At 37.6% G+C, this 15,874-nt stretch overlaps 1 protein-coding gene across 1 annotated transcript in view; it reads left to right on the top strand.

Moving 5' to 3' along the window:
* The window catches only part of GPC6 (glypican 6), a 701,587-nt gene that overhangs the window by 559,029 nt on the left and 126,684 nt on the right, over positions 1-15,874 (top strand). The gene's annotated exons all lie outside the window — the stretch shown is intronic.

The raw sequence follows: 15,874 nt of genomic DNA, 5'->3' as shown, positions 1-15,874 counted from the left end.
CCCCCCCCCCCCCCCCCCCCCCCCCCCCCCCCCCCCCCCCAGGTAAAGAGGGTTCCCTGAGTTTATTCTTAATTTTGGAGATTATCACAGATAAATTCTGCTGCCACCTAAAAGGATCAATGATTTTGATGAAATAAGTCTCATTTCCAGCTCCTATAATAATTACAAAATACAGGGAGGTATGTTAGTTTTCTGACGAACAAGTATTATTTATACAAATAAAATCTCAGAGTGATTTAAAAAAAAAAAAAAAAAAAAAAAAAAAGGAATATGCATTCTCAAACTTTTTAAATGTCATTTTAAGTCACATGAAATCCTTATTGTTCGGATTAAGTGCATTAAGTTCCTAATAAGGCAGATATGAACACATGCATAGTTTATAGCTACCACACAAACCAACATCCTCAGCTGACCACCTAAATAGAAACACTTTCAAACTCAAACCCAGTGATCTGGTCCCTTAAACATGTGATGAAATAAGGAGCTACCAGGAGCTCTACTTTAATATGCTCTGTAAAGTTGCTATTACATTCTAGGATCTAAACAGTAGACTTCATTTGTTGGCCAACTTTCTAATCCTCTGCATTCTTCTTTCCCAGAGAAAGCAAAAGCTCAGATATACTCAGCATCCCTCCCCCAATGAAATTAAGACAAGGAGACAAGGATTGCTGTTAGCTTCAGTGGGACTTGGCCTTTGCTTTGCGGCATCCAGATTTAGATCTGCTGTCAGTCTTTGAAACATGACTCCTTTTTCCTGCATTGATGATCTCTTCTTCCCCAGTGCTGATTGCAGGCTGTTTTAGTGACATTTCATTACAGAGTCAGAAGGACATCACCTCAGAGAGGCTTTTCTTTCTGTGTTTGTGTTCCAGAATCACTGAGTAGACCATGTAAAGATAAAGAAGCAGAAAGCGAATGAAGGCTAGTTTGAACTGGGTATTGCTGAAAGTCACATCTCCATAAACATCTTTGTTCCAAGTAAAAGAAAGTTCTTCAAATTTTAATCTGGTACTGGGAATAAAGAAAATGAAAGTAAAAGAGAAAAGGAAAAAAAAAAAAAAAAAAAAAGAGAAAAAAAAATGTGAATACATTAACATTAAAGGATATATTAAAAGAATGCTGCAAACTTGAGGTGTCTGTCTGCTTTCAAAGCAGAAAAAGCATTTGGGCAGTTACAAGAGGTTACAAGAGGTAAAGAGTCAGCTGCAGCTCCTACTTTTATGGCTCCTGGTGCTTCTCCTTAGAGAAGTCATTATGTAAAGCTTATTTCATACCCCTTTTATACCCTTTGTTTCTTTTTTTTTATTTCCAGCAAAAATATAATTCTGATATCTTTCCTATTTATATGTTGTTTGCTTGTTTGTTTGTTTGCTATTGAGACAAACATCCCGTTATTAAGTACAGTTCCTTCATGACTGGCTTCCAATTGATGGAGCTCAGCTGCCTGGTCTCAGCCCATTGCCCAGTGTCCTTTCAGGCTAGGCTGTTCTGAATCCACCTTACTTTCCTTCCAACTCTAAGGTTAACAGACTGAGGAAAGAGGATTATATCAGACATTAAGAGCTCATCTTCTTTCTTGGCTTCTCTAGGGGATGCACTCTCCCACAACCACTTTTGTCAGCTAACAAAGTCTCTCTATCGAAGGCCTCCCAGACATAGGTGGTGACCTTGAGTTCCCCTATGGCTCAGTATAGCTTGTGGCTTCTGCTCTCTCCTCTTGTATGCCTCAGATTTATAATAGGGTATTTGGAAGGGCTGTGAGCCTGTGGTTTGAAAGGTAAGTGGAGTAGATGTTATATTACAGCATTGTGTTAATTGAGGCTGGGAGGTAATGGAATGACAGGAAAGGATTCAGTGGCCCAGGAAATGCCTTTCCAGCTGAACGCACCTCTATCAGGTAACTGCCTATCATGAGCAGTAAAACAGCCAGGACAACAGGGGTCTAGATTTAAGTTACTACAGTTTAGCAGTTCTTCAGTTCTTGTTATAGAGTGATATAATGGAAAAATCTATTTTTTATTATCAGGAAAACTTGTTGTGACCAGGAAAGCATTACTGTGACCAGTAATATCCCTGAAGACTAATAAATACTTCAGTGTAGAGAATAATGTGAGGCTTGTTAGACTTTCTCTTCTGCTTTAACTATTTGATGCTTATCTAACTGTATTTCATCAAGCACTCTCAAAGGGAAGACCCTATCATTCTTGTTAGAAAGATATCTTAAGTCAGTCAAATGTCAATGTATCTGCCCAGAGCTTTTGATGTGGCCTGCTGATTGACTTAGAAAAACACAGAATCATAAAAGTATAAAAACTGATATGAATAGTAGCTCCAATAACAAGACTGTTGTCTACGAGCTTTGGTAGTTATCTCAGATTTTCCCATAATGAAAGATCTGGCTTAATGATTAGTGAAATCTAAATATTGCTCCTGTTTTTCTCCCTTGGAAATTAAAAATTATTCACTTACTCAGAAATAAAACCATGATCTCTCAGCAATCCCCTGGCTGATATATTCCAGGCAAAAGCTGTCTGGGTCATATCTTATTCCAGATGTTACAGAGCATATGTGTATGTGCATAGCACAGCAGAGAAGATTTGTACAATATGTCACAAATAACTAGGGAAAACTGAAAATGTCATTGCAGGATATTCTTTGACCTTTTTGATTTCATCATTAAAATATTTTAAATGTCTTCTTTAATGTGATTTTTTTTACAAAATCAACACAGGTATTTTGTTTCCTTTTTATGCATGTACTTCAATATTTTCAAAAAAAACACTTTTTTTTGGAGAATTATATATCCCACTTGAAAACTCTGCAACTTGTAAGTTTCATAAGAACTCCATCAAACATACTGCAAGAAGAATATTTGTGTGTACCTCTTAGGTGAACTCAACTTTATTGGCATCTCAGCATATCATGATACTCCCAGAATATCGAAAGCAGCAGTATTATTGAGTAGAATCTCAAACAAAATCAAACCAAACCCTGTTTTTGTTCTTCCCTATCTGCAAATACTCAGGAACGTAACAACACTTTGCCATGTGCTAGAAGGTTGAGCTGTCATTACATATTTTACACAATATTAAGCAGCATGTGCTGTAGCTGGTACATATAATCCATCATTTGAGTCTGTAAAAAGTGAGACTTAGTTAACCTACCCTAACTGACCTATTTTTTGAGATATCTGCACCAAGATGAAAAATAGGGATTGTCTTTAAAACCACCAGCTCAAAAGGGAGATGCATCCATGTCATTAAGTAAGAGCTTGTATCATTATCTTCCATATGTATGCATCATCTTCTATGAAAATAAGATCAGTAAAATAAGCCACTCTATGGACAGGAAATGTATTGTGTTCTATTTTAAAAAGGCTGAGGCAATGGAAATCATAAGCAATGAAAAGAAGCTTTGAAATAGTGACAAGTTAAACTTATTTTTACTTATTTGGGATTTTTAGTTTGGTTTGGCTTGGTCTGGTATGGTTGTTGTTTCTTTTAAGAAAAAGTAAAAAAAAAATAACTACTGTCACAGACTTTGTTTGTGTTTGCAGTCTCTTTGAGTTCATGGCAGCACCTAGACTGAGTTAACAGTTCTGGATCTGGTGATCCAGCCCAAAAATTGCAGGAGTGTTTTATTACCTGTAAGCATGCGTATGTAACTGTGCAATCCTAATACTTCTTGGCTACATTAAAAACCTCGTTCACCATCTGTGTTAACTGGCCCAACTTTGCAGACACCTTAAGCCCTTAAGGGGAAAGTAAGCCCTTTCCCCTAGGGAAAAACAGCTAATTTAAAAAGTGATTGAAAATTACATCTTCAAAACAAAGCAACGTGTGATTGTGCGAGGGAGTTTTTCATAGAGGAAACAGTCACCCTTTACCCCCAACCATAACAGATGTAGTTCTCACCCAGAGAAGTCCAGCTTCTTCCTCCACCTCCTCATTTTTTTTCTCCTTGCCAATCAACTCGCAATGACAGCAGCAGTTGCCAAGCTTCCTGAGTCATCGTAGTAAGTTTAGCTTTAAAATCTCCTAATAGCTTCTAAGACTGAATCGTTTTTAGCCACATTAAAGTAAATGGAGTTTTCACAAGTAATAACATAATCTTTATATTGTCTCTCCAGAAAATAATTCCATTCTTGCTAGTTCTTTTAGAAAATGCTATCATCTACATGTAGGTGTTCAATCCAAAAGGTGTAGCATAAATAAATTGGAATGCTTATGAGATTTTAAAAAAAAGAAAATGCATCCCTCTTCAATATGCTTATAATAAAATCCAAACAGCCAAGACTGGATTCCTATTATGTAAATGAATTTAGTATCTTGTGCACTTCTTCCTAAAATATTAGCAAGTATTGTTCTGGGTCTGATTTTGATCCTTTTTTCATGTACAAGAAGTAAATCTGCTGAAGTCAGTGAAGTGTCTCAAAGGGAAAGGTAATACAGATTAAATCAGTTTAGTTTTGTTCTCCGTTGCCCCCATTCATTTTTGAAACCATTCATGCTAAACTGCACCTTTAATCTCCAGGAGCTAAAACATTAATTTTAAGAAATGGAGGGTCCAGATGAATAATATTTGGAAATGTTTAATAACTTCTTAATGTAAGTGAAAAATAAAGCTTCATATAAAGCAGTTTACTGAGTTGAGTTGACTTGCTCTGTAAGTGGTCTCAGCGAAACACATTCTACAAACTTGTATTTGAATTTTCCCTGACTGTGGCATATACTGATAGCTGCTGTGCGCTATGTTGGCCACTGTCCAAACATCTTAGTATTTACATTTAAGATGGCTTCATTGGTAATGATACAGAAATTACTCTAAATTAAATCTTACAGACTAGGCTCTAAGCTGTATACATATGGAATCTGACTTTCTTGGAGCAGATGCTTTTACTGACATATGGAAAATACTGGCTTTATTTTGGCAATTAAGCCAGTCATATTTCAAATTTAGTTACTGGCCATCGTGGCAAATTACCTTGGATTAAGTATATTTACATAATCTTTTTCTTTTTTTTGCCCAGAAAATACTTTATAAGAAACATGTTATTTACTAAACAATTTAGGGTATGAAAAGTAGCATCAAAAGTTTACTTAATACAATTGAGATTAAATTTAGTTAATATAAATGAGATTACCAATGTGTGACATCCAATAAAACAATAGGCGAATAATGTGAGAATGAGTCCCTGGTCCATTCTGAACCTGCTTGCTGCAGTAAGTTGAGTGATTACTTTGTAAACATAAGACGATATGAAAATTGCCCACTAAAGATGAAGAGGTCAACAGAGTGTGCTCTGAAATTTAATGTTACCACATCGTTCTCGCTTCATCTCTGCATAGCAAATATCTTTTAAAGACTATTGCATTATTATGCTTCAAGCAATGCTAAGTTTCTGAAAGTCTTCAATAAAGCTTTCTAGTAATGACAGAATTTTGGAAAGCAAGCAATGCAGATTAAAAGATACAAGCCTTACCTAAGGACTCTTCAAATCATGCCAAACAAAATGTCCTAATAAACGATACAAACAGTGGAACTGCTCCAGTATCAGTCAGAGACGCTGGGCTCTGACTTTCCATTCAATTTAGCAAGTGTTGGATCAAACTCATTTACAATTTGGGAGCAATGTCAGACTGTAGCAATGCTAAATCAGTCAAGGCCACTGACATATTTTTACTAAGCCAGTCAGGCCCCTGGGCTGAAAGGAAACAACTCAAAACCAAGCAAGCGAAGAAACCATCGAAACACAGACTTGATTACTGTTCTCTATGTGCTTCTATTTTCAATGAAAATTACATTTCCTTCACATCTTAAAATGCTGATGAATTCACATTTCATTCAAGAAACTTCATAGAATGGCCAGTCCTTCCAACAGAGCCCTCTCAGCATTTCATTCACATTTTGCTTCTGAGGAAACATATAATCTGAAAAGCTTGACCTGACCCTTTGCACTTTTCTTGTCTGTAATATTATTATATGCTATATAGCATCAAATTGCCTTTGTCCCTGCATGATTAACAACATAATTTGAAATACTTAGAGGTTATGACACATTACTGGAAAGATTAAGATACAGCATTATAAATGGATAACATTACTATAAAAATAGCTTAGTTTTACTACTTTTTTGGACCAAGACTATAAATCATAACATTTTTCCAGAGTTACACTAATAGTTACACTAATTTAATTAGGAATCACAGTATTTCAATTATCCCCATGAAGAAAGATATATAGCAAAATTAGAAGTGTTTCCCTTCCAAAGGCAGAGTGATGTTAAAGCATAACAACTACTTTCTTGTAACTAATCAATTCCATGAAAATTTATAGAGCTAATGTAATAAAAGGCCAAAGGTAAGAAAAAAAGATTGTAAAGTAATGAAACTAATAATATTAACAGAGTATTAAAGCAATCAATTATTAAAGAGACATAAAGGTTAACTGCCCGTGAAATGAACACACTAATTCAATGTTATTTTATGATGTACTCACAGTTTGTTTCTAAATTTAGTTGAGTGACTTGACAGAAAAGCTACTTACAATTACTTACAATTATTTGTGTTGCATTAAAAAATACCAACTTACATATTGGATTTATGGTATGCTTACCTGTTGGTGATGCTCAGAGCACGCTGCGGTTGTCAGAAGTATTTCCACCTCTGCTCTGAACTACTTCCCTCTCTCTTTGATTCTCAGAAAGCCCAAGTCAATTTTACTCTTTTTTGATCTTCGTTAGGCGCCCAGCCTTGTGTGAGGTAGATCCAGGCCCAAGTTCTAAGAGCCTATAGCACCTTCACCTAGGAATTTTGTTCACAGGGAGCTCATCACCTTTCTTGCTGCAATAAACAGACCAAGATACTTGCAGTTATAATAAAAAGGTTCATAAGTGAACTTATTCTCCTGGGTGAAAACTGAAATTACTGACAAAACTATTCACCCATGTTACTATTATCCCTCTGGGTGAAGAATGACAACCTGCTTGGCTAGATAATTGTGTTTTTCATTTGAGATGGTATCTCAGACTTATGAAGTTCGATTCAAAGAGAGGTAATAAATACTAAATGTGGAAAGAAGAGATTATGAACTATCCTTGCTGGACTAATGAAGTACTGAAGGGTACAAACAACTCTGTTGTCTTCTGTCTGATTTCACGGGATCATTTAGATTGGAAAGGACCTCAGATGGTCTACTACTTCAGCCTTCTGCTCAAAGTATCATCAGTTCTGAGATTGTACCAGATTGATTAAGCCTTATATTGCTCTATTACAGGCGTGTAACTTATCATACACACTTCTGTCACTCAAAATATACTTTAGGTGTGGACTCCCATTTTAAAGTCAAATATGTATTATAATATAACAGAGCTATGAATTAATAAAGAAAAATGAGAAGGTGTGCATTTTTACATAATTAGCATACACCTAAGTATATTAATAGATGTTATCACTTATGTGACAGCTCACAGTTTTGATTTTGATCGGTAGCCAGCTGCTCTCATCCCAAATATTGGCTTTGTGCATCAAGCTTTTCTAGTGGTTGATCTCAAGAAAAGACTGAGTGTGACTGCAAGTGCTGCCAGAAGGAAACTGTGGGGAGTGGGTTGTGCACTTAACAAATCATGGTGGGTGAGAGGTAGCAAAAGGCAGCAAAAGCTGCTAAGTGGGCTTCTGAAAGGCAAGACTGTCATCTCTAACCAAGGAAAAGGTTTTCCTACTGTTGTCTAAGGTTGTTTGGCTGGGTGCTTAGAAAACTTGGGCTTCATTTTCCCCAAGAGCTCTGTGATGCTGGGGGCTTTGATAACTTACATCTAATCTTCTCTTTCTTAGAAATGAACTAAATACTGCCAAGGTTGTTGCTTAGAGATAGCCCGAGTGCCTAGCGTACCTTTGCCATGTAATAAACTAAATGATAGCTTTGGCTTGCCTGCATTTTATACTTCAGAAGTAGAAGAGGAAGGAGCTCTTACACTTGGGGCTGAGTGGAGTGAACATATTACGGATTAGTTACAACTCTGAGTTGCCCATAATTGCAAATGGACTGACATTCTATGTATGGCTCACTAACAACAACACACGTAGATGCCGCTGATTTCATTCGCTATTTCTTTATATGCGATAGCACGGAGATGCACGCTCCTGATGTCTATGGGTCTGGCAGCATGACAAAACAATTTTCATTGTTTTTCCCTCACTCTCGGTATTGTGAAACAGCACAGCTTTCTGTCTTGTATCAGCTTTCCAGTTTCTTCTTTTTCTTCATCTCCTCTTCTTCCACAATGGAGGGAGCTGATGCCACCTCCCTCAGGAGATGTCAAGAAGGCATTTCTTCTTTCCTTCCCTTCTCTCTCTGTTCTTATTGAGGGGAATGGAAGTTGGAAACTCTTTCATGTCTCAGCCTGTTCATCTCTGTTCGTCTTGATTTGTGAGCATTTTCTCACTCAGCCCTGGCAGTAAGACACATTTGTTCAGCTCTGAGGAAAGGCACAGCATACCAGTGCACAACTTCTGGAATACAATGATGAGGCATTTACCCCAGAGTGAAGTTGCTTCTCTCGGCTGTGAGAAATCACTTGATTTGTATCCCATAACAGAATACCTCCACTACCACAAGACATTTACCACCTCTTCAGTATTGTTTCGTTTCCTAAGGGGTTTATCACAGAAGTTGCTTTTTCTTTCACCTCCAGCACTGCCCTGATCTCATTCTTCATTTGATCCAAACTGCATCCCTGAGCTGTGTTTCATGACTAAAACAAAACAACACAAAACAAAGCAAAAGATGAGCTCCTTATGTAATTGAAGGATAATCTAGTTTCTGACAGAAACGATCAGTTTTTGAAATCTGACTTCTTTGCTCTGCTGCGTGAGCTGCAGGCAGCCTGCACTAATGTCTGTATAATTCCCTCTCCTGCTGCATAAGCGTAGAAATCACTAGGTCTTTGAAAGCTGATACGCTGTTGTTTGCAAGAGTTCATCTTCAGCCAGTTGCCTCCCTTTTGGTCATTAATTGTTAATAGATTTTAAAATCTAATGGTGCCCTTCCCAGCTTAAAGTAGTGGGAGAGCAGCAACGCATCTTTGCTCTCTACACCTTTTTAGGTCCTTGCCTAAAGCAGAACTCATAGGTTCACTCCTGCAAGCACAGAGTGTGAGAACAACGGGGAGAGCACAGAATCACAGAATCACAGAATCACAGAATCACCCGGGTTGGAAGGGACCTCAAGGATCATGTAGTTCCAACCCCCCTGCCTAGCAGGGCCACCAAACACACACATTCAGATCAGGTTGCCCAGGACCCCGTCCAACCTGGCCTTAAACACATCCAAGGACGGGGCATCCACAACCTCCCTGGGCAGCCCGTTCCAGGGCCTAACCACTCTCCTTGTATAGAACTTCCCCCTAACATCCAACCTAAATCTTCCCTCCTTCAACTTCGATCCATTTCCCCTAGTCCTGCTGTTGTCAGCCCTTTTGAAGAGTTTACTCCCCTCGTGGGTGTAGGTTCCCTTCAGGTATTGATAGGCTGCAATGAGGTCACCCCGCAGCCTTCTCTTCTCCAGGCTGAACAAGCCCAACTCCCTCAGCCTGTCCTCATAGGGGAGGTGCTCCAGCCCCCTGATCATCTTAGTCGCCCTCCTCTGGACCCTTTCCAACTGGCATTTGCAATCTTACCTTCTCATGGCTGAATTATGATGAGGTTTTTTAATGTACCAATGAATCTGTTGGAGCCAGAGAAGCAATCAGCATAGTACTCTGCATCAGAAGCTACATTTATAAGACAATAGCTTCCAGGTCTGGTAGTGGTTTTCCCTTTATCTGTGTTTCTGCAGCAGAAACAGGTGGATCACACAGGCACAGATGTCTGGCATCTGGTATTAAATGCTCTCATCTATTCACATCTGAGTGAGCCATGCATCCCACCAAATTGGATTCAAACAGAGCAACACTAACTGGAAAGGCTGAAATTTCTTACCATTCCATACTGCCACTGTCAACTGCAGGGATCATTGGTTTGTATGCAACATCCAGGAGGTGGCACAGGCAAGCTCTGGGTGGTGGAGTTGTGTGATACGGTGTCCTAATGGAGGCCCCAGAAGAGAAAAGCAGAGCATCTCTCTGGGCTCTTGGTTCAGCAGCAGCAGTGCCATGGGTTGATGACAAGAAAATGAATCCTTTGAAAGGTAGAATCTTTGATCTCCTACTTAACAAACCTCTACTATAGTCTGGCATATGATGTCTGAGAGATTACCAGCTGTCTGTCTTCTTGAGTTAGCAGGGGAAATTGCATAATTTCTCCCATAGTTTTGAGGGTGGTGATTTTTTGTTTTGTTTTGTTGGTTTTTTTTTTTAATATACTGAGGAAAGCTTTTTCATTTGAAGTCTGAAGGATTCTATAAAAAGCTTGAAAATCTATTTTTTCTCAGGCTTTTGATTGAACAGGCTTTTCACCTGTTCAATCAAAAAAAACCTGGAATGGCAAATGAAATTTTGATCAAAATAAAGGCATTTCTGCTGTCACTGAAATTTCTTAGATGGAGAAAAATAAAACTCCCCTACATCTCTTCTTTTTATTTCACACAGAATATTTAAACTTTTTAAGAAGTATGAAATAGGCCTTTTCTAGAACATTTCAGAAATCTACATACAAAGTTGACTATTTAATTTCCATCTGATAAAAATATATTCTTGCTTTTACAACACAGAATGTCTGCAAAAACTAAAGTGGAAGCTATTCTAAAATGATCAGCAAATATTAGTTTACATTTTATAGCAGGATTTTCTTGATTAAACAGACACGCAAGGAAATTGTCTATTTTTCATCTAATTTTGGTCAAATTGAATATGAGCTGGTAATTTTTAGGAATCACATGCAAAGCAGATTAACTTCACCGATCAGTCACACTATGCTTTCCAGATACTTCACAAGAAGGGACTCAGACTATTTCTGTGAAGAAGCAGAAGCACTGTAGCTGCACAATGTTCATGAAAGATAACCTTAGCTCTGCAGCAATGCAGAGATCTTTTGACAGAAACTACATAGACAAACAATCGGCTGACTTCTGATCCAGACCAGAGACTGGGATAATAGATACCCCAAGAGGAGAAGCTCTGCCCCATTGTTTGAAAAACAAATTCTATTTCTTCATCCTTTGCTTCACACTCGGACAAAGGCTAGCACTCCCCAGAGAGTGATTTAACTCCTTAGACTTCTGTTTCCATGTAAGAAATGGATGTCTAGTCTTAGGTGCCCAACTGGGGTGTTTTCACTGTCAGTGCAGAAAGACAGGTGCCTAACACTGGTGAGATGAATTTCTCTCTGAAGAGCCCACATCTCTACTTCACTGTCTGCACAGAAGGCTAAAAGCATGCTCTTGTTCTAGATACAACTTTTAGCAAATTAATCTTACCAGAAAGAGAAAATAATGAATACATGCTGTGCCACATAGGCAGTTATTGTAATCAGTATTTTTCCTAGTATCGCAGTATCAGATTGCCTTAAAAAAAAATTCCTTGGTGTCCTTTGCAGCTGAAGTCAGGGAGGTTTACATGACAGCATGTTCTGTATTTTCCCACAATAGGAAGAGTTTATATCTGTCAATATTCTAATGAAGAAAATGGTAGAACTCCAAAGTTTCTGTGAAACCACCTGTACACTTCAATTCAATCTACACTGGATGTGCTCACAGATCATCTCCTGTATGTAAGTCTGAAACAGTGTTCATGTGAGTTTGTATTCTGCCTACACTGAATTCAAAGTGACAGAGATTCTGTTTGATTTGCTGCACAATGAACATGGAGTTACCTTGGGCACAGATAATGACTGCTTGTTTAGATTCCCAGATGACAAAGACCACTGGATTGCGCAGTAATTAATCTGGTAGAATTCTCTTGAAAGATGACAGAAGGCAGATTACTTCTGACGCAATAAATGCAATAAAACAGACAGTATATGGGAATGAGAAATTAATATCATCATATGGGAGAACTACTTGAGTAAAAAATTATGAAGAGCAAGCACTAGTAGAATCAGCCATATAGTGAAAGTATGTAGGTTTCTCTGGAGAAAAAAAAAAAAAAAAAAAAAAAAAGCCTCCTATTTATATCCATAGAAAAAAACAGATACAAAGAGCACAATAGCACTATTTGATAGAGCAAATTCTCAGCTACAAAACACTTTTTTTCATCATATTCACCACCATTAGCTACACATTTTTTGCCAGTGATGAACAAGAGCCTGCATGCCACACTCATTAAAATTTTCATCAGCAGAGGTGTTTCATTGCTGCTGTCATGACTGCTGAAATGCACCACCCACCACCTCACTGTGCTCACATCCAATGGTTGGTCTCCGTAACTGTTCAGCAAGTGTCACTGAATGTCAGTGGCTGCCATTTTTTCCAATGGAGGAATTCAATAACGTGTTTTCTTCAAATGCCATGCTGAAACTTCCATGTCAGATGCCATTTTGTCAGACCACCCCTCTGCTACCATCTGTCACACAGCAACAAAATGTAATGAAATACTGATGGGGAGGTTCAACACTTACTGCCGTACCACCAGGATCTGCCTCTGATGTTGTGTGCCAACATTATAAAATGGGATACATGACTTTCAGAGCAGTCTTTTTGTATATAAGCATATGCAATATATACTATATATATAAAGTATTCAGTATATATAGTGAGAAAGTCTTTGTGTATATACACTATATACAGAGAGAGAGAGAGAGAGTCTGAAAAGAGCTGCAAGCAGTGGTGTAAAGCCAACATATATGAGAATGTGAAGAGGTTTTTTTTTAATCCAGGAGGAATATAATAATATGAGCCAAGAAATTTTAAAACTAATAATAACAGGTGTTGACAAAATCTAAGTGGAGTTTAGTAACCAATGAGATGTGGACACATGAAATATACACATATTCCATCCTCTAAAGCCAGTGCAAGTGCAGTATATGTTGTCCAAAATAAGGTCATTTCATAACACTGCACATTATGCACAGTATCTGTCACTCTCAAATAATAGGTAAATTTCAATAGCTATGACCAATTCAATATATGGTAAACCCCAAGTGTGATGGCTTGCTCTAAAACAATTAGTCTAAACTGCTTAGTGGTCATTGCTGTGATTCACCAGCTGACTGCAGCCATCCAAGGCAGTTCTTATTACTGAGATGGGAAAACATATTAAACAGGGAAGCAGAGTATAGTTTGACATGCTAGCCTGCTGTCAGCCCGCCCAACAAGTCACATGAAGCAGGTTAGGAGTGCAAAGCAGATGGCATGGGAAGCCACAATGCAGTGGACCTCTGCACTTAACAGATGGCAACAACGGGATGCAAGAAAATCAGTGTCTTTGTGGACTCGGGAGCACAGCAGGAATTCTTCTGGAGATAGCTGCTGGGGGTTGGGCCACCACAATAACAGCCAGTACTTGCCATGGATATTCAGCAGCAGCTGAACAATTTTCAGAAATGAGCTCTGTATATGTTCCTTCCTTATTTGATTTAAACCTTTTAGGAGAAATGTCCCTGTTCCTTTGGGTACTTGGATCCAGATCCAGATTTACAGTTTAAGATGATCTTTTCGCTCTGTTCCTTTTTCTTAGAGCTTATTACAGACGATATGCCAGCCTTCATAACTGTAGATTTTTTTTTTTTTTTCTCCAGGTAATTCCTGTTTAGCTCTTGGAAATATCTTTGTATGTTCCTATTTATCTACAGTTTTCCTTAAGTCTAAATACAGTAGTTGCTTTTTCCTTTGTGACATCTACTTTTTGTCATACCCTGATGAAACAGGGGCATCACGTTGAAGAGTGACGTTGGTATGTTGTTGCTGACATTAGGTTCATGTAGAGGCATACCAAAGATGTTCTGAGTAGTTTGTAGGCCAGTGTTTCCTAATTTCTCTGATGTAAAGGATCAGTTAATCTTTTCTGAAAACACACGCTGAGACCAATTCACGGTTGTTTGTGGGAGGGAGAGAAAGAAAAGATAATAAATAAAATAATGAGAAATTAACTAAATGCAAATTATTTTATAAAAGCATGGTGGTACTGTTCTAATTACAAAGATTTTAATTGCAAGTTTTGATAATAAGAAAAATAATTAGCAATGGACTTATGCCTGAGGATAGACACCACCAGTAGTCAGGAGTTATCTCATGACTCTATCAGTTCACAAGATAAGGTTTAGGATAAATGGTGGATGTTCAGCTATTATTTCATTTTCTCCTTTTGTATTTTCCTACTTGTTTGTGTGACGTGAGATGTTAAAACAACCATATTTGCATTTAGACGATATAACATCTACTCATGCAATTTGATATGCAGATTGAGAGGATAAAGATACGATCTCAGACTCAATAAACATCATAAACATTCCAGTCACGTAGTAAGTGGGAGGGTATGAGGTTTTGTGCACTTGGTAAATACTTTGAAATTACCTTTTGGATGCAGTATTATCTGCATAACAAATTTCTGAAATTATTTTTCATAGATAAAAACTCACAGTTCCACCAATCTAAAACTAGTTCAGTAAAACACATGAGCATTGTAGTTTTATGTAGTTTGGATCCCTGCATTATAGACAAATAGATTTTTATTTACATTTTCAGCAAATAAATACTTCAGTCTTATACAGGACAAATATCTACAATTATTATGTCAGAAATAATTTATGCGGATACTCAGATATGTACAATTCCCTGAAAATTATCCTAGGATAATCCGTACCTCTAGCTTTGACATTTGTCTCAAAATTGGCTGTACTGAAGTTCTCTTCCATATGCTTGGTTGGACCGGACTTTGGGCCAGTATCTCTGAAAATACTTGCCTCTCCCCACAGTTGGAGGATTAGGCACTCTGAAAATTGGAACACTAATGTGAGATTATATTTTACAAAATTTATGCTAATCCATATCTGAACCAGGGTAGATTATGAAGTTTTCATTAATATGTTATTTTAAAAATCACAATGAACAGATAAAAAGTACATTCTGGAAAATAATATAAAGTAATTACATGCAAAGTATATAATAAGAAGTTGTTATAAATAATTAGATTACCTGCATTAATAAAAATCTATGTCTCTGCTGACTACATACATAGTTCTGATGTGGATACCTACAGCATTGGTCTGAGAAGCTGAATGAAGCCCAGCTCAAACTGTATATCCTATTTCTAAATAAATAATTGCCTAGACAGTGTTTTATTCCTTGAAAGTTTTACTCGTTTAGGAGGGAATGGAAATAAAATTTTCTTTTTTATTAACTGTATCCAAACAAAGATGACTCATAATATTCAAGATAGCGCAGTATCAAGACCCGGGTCTGTATTTAGCAAATCACTGCTGGGAAGAATATCAGAATGGATAAAGAAACAAATAGTTAATACAGACATGCAACTGTGAGAGTGAAGAGAGAAAAGAAAGAAGGTGTAACCAGTAACAAGAGCTATCCAGAAAATAGGAATTGCATCTCACAGAAGTTGAGGATAACATATCTCCATCAAATTAGATTGCTGAAGTATTAGAGCCTCAGTATGCATTTTGGTCCAAACGTGTCTCGTTTAGAGGCTCCTGAGTCAAGAGTCTGGTTACCTTTGCTTTTCACTGAAGTGAACCATGAGGAAAAGCTGCATGAACCTAGGACACACAACTCTGTTCTTGAAAGTCTGTCTCTCTCTCTGACCTGATGACCAGTTTCAGGTAGCTAAAGTCTTCCTGTTGATGTGGAATGAATCTAAGTTTCACTCTGTTTCTCATGTATGCTAACTACTAACCCTAATACTGCCACCAATTTTGATTACCAGTTTGGTGCTTTGTAAGGTTAGTAAGGATGAGTGTGATAAATAAAAACACGACTTAAAACACAG

The sequence above is a fragment of the Centrocercus urophasianus genome, unplaced genomic scaffold (assembly GCF_019232065.1).
Source record: "Centrocercus urophasianus isolate 14NV4802_14NV808 unplaced genomic scaffold, USGS_Curo_1.0 seq_9, whole genome shotgun sequence".
NCBI lineage: Eukaryota > Metazoa > Chordata > Aves > Galliformes > Phasianidae > Centrocercus > Centrocercus urophasianus.
This window is presented reverse-complemented; position numbering and strand designations above follow the sequence as displayed.